We start from the raw sequence: 6,000 nt of genomic DNA, 5'->3' as shown, positions 1-6,000 counted from the left end.
TCCTAATTTACTTAAAGAAACATTGGGACACACACTAATTAAAAATGGAAACTACAAATAAGGAATTAAAACACGCTAGAATGGAAACTCTAATCTACCTAAGGAAACATCAACACACGCACTAATTAAAGATGGTAACCTAGAACATGGAATTAAAAACACACAATGGAAACTAAATTAGACACACACTAAAAAAAAACCAAACCTACTAAAAATCGAACCTTTAGCACAATTAAGAGATCAAATCAAGACTCACAATTTAAATGTAAACATGAACTCAACGGAAATTTAAAAGACATAAAAAATAACGGAACACAATAAAAACACAACCTTTACTAATCATAGACCCTAACTAAATCGAATTTCGACAAAAAAAATATCTGAATTTAATTAAGAATGCTAAATTAAAATAACTATCAATTAGATAAACAAAGAGATTAATTTAACAATAATGAAATACTCAACATTACTCAACTTAAACAAAAAGAAAGAAAACTCCAATAACATTAAAAAAAACTAAAATTTCTTCAATACTCCAAGATTCAAAGAAAAGTAAACAAAAGAAAGAAAGAGAGTAAAAGAGAGAGAGAGAAACAAATCCACGGAGCCATGAAGTTGCTGCTGTGCTGGAGAAGTTGCTGCTGCACTTTAGTGGTCCTGCTATGGAGTCGGCTAGTGTTCTGCTGTGCTTGGGGACTACTGAAGATGGTGGAGGAGGCTGGCCGTACTGCAAGAGGGCAGAGGAGGCCAAGAAAAACAGAGGAAAAGGGGAGAGTGAGGGAGGAAAGACAAAGGGAAGGAAGAGAGACAAGGGGAGAGAAGCAGAATTGAAAAGAACAAAAAAAACAAACTAAAGAAGAAGAAGAAGAAGAAGAAGAAGAAGAAGAAGGAAAAGAGGAGAATGGGGAGCCATGGGGGCTGCCTACGTAGGAAGAGAAAGAGAATGGTTAAATAGGATAGGGGGGGAAAGCCCTAGACCCGAATAGGAAACCCGAATTGCTATATTTTTTCATTTTTTTCATTCTCTGTTCATCACAAATCTGACTCTTTTGGAGCCCGTATCTCACAAAACTAAAAACACTAAAGTTGTATATAATCCTTTCCTCTTTCTCTATAAATTTGAATCGTCTCTATCGGAGCTCGGACGGAAAATTTATACATAAAATACGAACAGGTGTCGATTTTGATTACCGGGAATTTTCCTGCGACAAAAAATTACCAAAACTTCATAAATAGTGCAATAAAGTTCAAGAATGATGATTTTGGCATTTTATTAAAATATTGGACAATTTTAGATATTTAATTAAAAATATAAACCGTAAAGCTCGGGTTAAACGTCCAATTACACAGTTTCGGTGCGTAATCATGAAGCAAATTAGATAGCCTTACTTTGTTATTATCAAAATCAAGAGTCATAAGCCTAACTAGGCCAACAATCTCCCCCTTTTTGATGATGACAAATAAGGAGCAAAGATAAAAATACTTCCCCTTTCAATAGGCATAAATCTTCAAAGTTAATGTAAAATTAGTATCGCATTAAAGCACAATTCCAGATACTTCATATTTATGTATTAATATATAAAGACATTTCAACACATGTCAAAATATCATGTCATAATACTTTGCGCTTATACACACATACTCCCTTTTTTAACATCAACAAAAAGGCATAATACAATTATAAGCGGAGCAAGTGTAGCATACAAACATCAAAAAAGTTAAACATCATAAAAGAAACTCAATCAAGCATCAGAGGCTTTATCACAATCTGCAACAATTTTTTTCCCTTTAGATTCGTTTGCCTATGATTCTTCTTCTTCTTCTTATCTGATTTGTCTTGTGAGCCTTCATCCGATGCTTTTTGTGAGTCGTCATCATTTTCTTCACTCTCTTTATTTGAATCGGTATCATTTGGTACTGAACTAATGTCCATAGGTGTTATACTTGTGACATGTTGCTCTATTTTGTCAAGATGCTTATCTAGTGAAGAGAAACTTAGCATCAATATACGAGATTTTGTCTTGAAGGGAAGTGAAATCAACCCTCATGTCTGAATTGAAATTGGAATAATGCTGAGAGAAGGGAAGGAACCATGCAGGCATATCAGCTTCTTCAGAAGCTGGATTAGGTTCTTCTGGCTCTAGTCGTACAGGCCCATTTCCTCTATACATCCATCCCTGAGTGTATTTCTTGTAACCCATCCTTTTGAGAGTAGTGAAGGAAAATATATTATAATAGGTTCGTTTCACTATCTTGGAGGATGGAGTGAGAACTTGGAAGTGAGCAAAGACTAAAGAAAGTATGTAACCATATGGAAGTCCAATTTAAGGAGATTCTAGCTTCATGACCATCCACTTAAGTATGAGGCTTGCTAGATCCAATTTCTTGCCTTTGAGTACGCACAGCATGGCAAAACAATCTGAGAAAGAAAAATGATCATAGGATCCTACTCTAGGAAGAATATTATAAGCAACAATTTTGTGAAGGATTTGAGCTTATAAAGTGAGCTGCTTATATTGTGGAGGATTACCAAAATAAATAGGTGGATCATTCATCACAAAATGCAGAAATTCTTGTGGAGTAAATCCCTGCTCCATTGTCCATGCTTTCCAATAAGATTGCACTCAAAATCACCACTTTTTATACGGAGGATTTTTCTTAGCAATGGTGGAGTAAGGGTAATTTTTTGGCCTAACAATTTGGTAGAAAAACTAATATCCTTCTTTACCAAGTCGGAGTAAAAAAGTTTGATCAGATCAGGATAATATCCTTTGACTTGGTAAATGATAAACTTGTCCCATCCTATGTTTTTAAATAACTCAAGAATCTCAAGGAAATCGGTTTGAAAGAAAGCAACATCTAGTATCTTACCAAAAATTGGATCGATAGTGGAGATGTGATTTCGGTACAAAGATTTTGCTTAAGTTGAGACCAACCATTTTTCTACTTCGTCATTGCTAGCTTGTTGTGAAGAAGATGATATCTTTGTTCCCAACTATCTTTGTTCTTGGCATGTTGATGAAATGGAAACCCATAGAACCCTAGGTGAGGTGGATTTAGGGTTTGATGGAATGAAGTAGGAAGAAGTTTGGAGAAGTAAGGCTTAGTGGGGAGATGGAGAGAAAATATTTTAGTGAGGTTTAGACGAGTGGACAGGCATCTGAGACATAAAAAATAGTGTTTTTCTCGTATAAGTTTGCTGAACTACTGCGAGATAGTCGTCTGTCTTCAGGGTGTCAGGAGGCTATCGATTGAATTTCCAAATAGACAGTAGCCTGACAGGAACCTTCTTGGTATTTTGACAGTCGTCTACCATGTAGGGAATTTCTTCTCTTTTTTAGTTGACTTCACGTATATGTTACATTCCAAATTCTTGTCGAATAAATACAAATTGATCTTGTGCGAGTGGTTTTGTAAATATATCAGCTAATTGATCGTGTGTGTTAACAAATTTAAGAATTATTTCTTCCTTATCAACATTATCTCTCAAGAAGTGGTTTTGTGCGAGTGGTTTTGTAAATATATCAGCTAATTGAGTGTGATATTGGATTTTTTGAAATATTTATGGCACTTGTGTTGTCACACTTTATTGGATTTGTTTGATATTAAATTTTGAAATCCTTTAATTGTTGTCTCATATATAACAGTTGAGCACAACAGCTCCCAACTACTATGTATTCTGCTTCAGCTGTAGATAATGCCACGAAATTTTGTTTCTTTGAAAACCAAGAGACTGGTGAGTGTCCTAGAAAGTGACAAGTCCCACTAGTGCTCTTTCTATCTATTTTACACCCTGCATAATCTACATCTGAATAGCTTATCATTTCAAAATCAGTTCCCTTTGGATACCATAAGCCTAGATCGAGTATGGCTTTCAAGTATGTAAGTATTCGTTTAACTGTGATTTGATGTGATTCCTTAGGTGCTGATTGAAACCTAGCACACATGCATACACTAAACATAATCTCCGGTCTACTTACTGTTAGATATAATAGGCTTCCTATCATTCCTCAGTAATGTTTAGTGTCTACTTGTTTTTCTTTGTCATCTTTGTCAAGACTTGTTGAAGTGTTCATGGGAGTTCCTATGGGTTTTATTTCTTCCATATCAAACTTTTTCAACATATCCTTAATATATTTAGTTTGATTTATGAATGTTCCATTTTTAGCTTGTTTAATTTGTAACCCTAGGAAGTAATTCAACTATCCCATCATACTCATTTCAAATTCTTTTTGCATGCATGCAACAAATTCTTTACATAATTCTTCATGTGTTGCTCCAAATATGATATAATCAACATAGATTTGTACTATTATCATATCATTATTTTTAGTTTTTATGAATAGAGTTCTATATATCTTTCCTCTTGAAAATTCGTTTTTGAGTAAAAACTTGCTTAGTCTTTCATACCAAGCTCTAGGGGCTTGTTTCAATCCATACAAGGCTTTTGTTAACTTGAATACATGATTTGGATTTTTCGTGTCTTCAAATCCTAGAGGATGTTTAACATAAACTTCTTCATTTATATATCCGTTTAAGAATGCACTTTTTACATCCATATGGTATAGTTTAAAATCCTTATGTGCTGCATAAGTGAGAAGCATCCTTATTGCTTCCATTCTTGCTACGGGTGCAAAGGTTTCTTCGTAATCGATACCTTCTTCTTGATTATAACCTTATGCTACTAACCTAACTTTGTTTCTAACAACTACCCCATTTACATCCTTCTTATTTCTAAATACCCATTTAGTTCCTATGATTGAATATTCTTTGGGTTTAGGTACTAGTTGCCATACTTGACTCCTTTCAAACTGATTTAGTTCTTCTTACATAACCATAATCCAACAATCGTATTTTAAGGCTTCTTCAATATTCTTGGGTTCATCTTGAGATAAAAAAGCATAATGGTTGCATATATTTTTTAGTGATGCTTTAGTGGTTACTCCTTTTGATGGTTCTCCAAGAATTTGATCTTTTGGGTGACTTTTAACATATTTCCACTCTTTTGGTAGTTCTTGGTTTTCTATGGAGTTTACATTTGAGGTTTCATCATTGTTTTCTTCTTTTATTTCAAAATTATCTTCTTGTTGTGAGAAGTTATATGTATGGATTCAATAATAGTAAGAGTTTTTTTATTATAAATCCTATAGGATTTGATATTTTTGGAATATCCTAAGAAGATACCTTCATCAGATTTTGCATCAAACTTACTTAAATCATCTTTAGTATTGAGAATAAAGCATTTGCACCCAAATACATGAAAGTAAGATATGAAAGTAGGATATGTTGGGTCTTCTACCTTTCCATAGTTCATAAGGTGTTTTATCTAGACTTGATCTAATAGATACCCAATTTATAATATAACAAGTTGTATTTATGGCTTTCACCCAAACGTATTTAGGTAAATTATTTTCATTTGTCATGGTTCTTGTCATTTCTTGGAGGATTCTATTTTTTCTTTCTACAACTCCATTTTGTTGTGGAGTCCTAGGTGCTGAAAAGTTATGATTTATTCCATGATCATCACAAAATTTATCAACATCTTTGTTTTTGAACTCTCTACCTTGATCACTCCTAAAGTTAGTGACATTATAGCCTTTTTCATTTTATAATTTCTTGCATAGAGTGATTAGCATGTTACAAGCTTCATCTTTATTTGTTAAGAACAATACCCAAGTGAATCTTGAATAATCATCTACAATCACAAAGGCATATTGTTTGCCTCCTAGGCTTTGGGTTCCAGTTGAACAAAATAAGTCTAGGTGCAAGAATTATAAGGGTATACTAGTTGATATGTATTTTTTCTTTTTAAAACTTGTTTTGATTTGCTTTCCTTTTTGGCATGCATCACAAATCTTGTCTTTTATAAATTTTGTATTTGGTAATCCTTTTACTAATTTTTTCTTGGATAATTTGGATATTAGGTCCACGCTTGCATGTCCTAGTTTCCTATGCCAAAGCTAACTAGTTTCATTCATGGCAGCCAAACAAGTCATATTT

This window comes from Malania oleifera, chromosome 1, assembly GCF_029873635.1.
Source record: "Malania oleifera isolate guangnan ecotype guangnan chromosome 1, ASM2987363v1, whole genome shotgun sequence".
NCBI classification, from domain to species: domain Eukaryota; kingdom Viridiplantae; phylum Streptophyta; class Magnoliopsida; order Santalales; family Ximeniaceae; genus Malania; species Malania oleifera.
Note: the sequence above shows the minus strand (reverse complement) of the source record.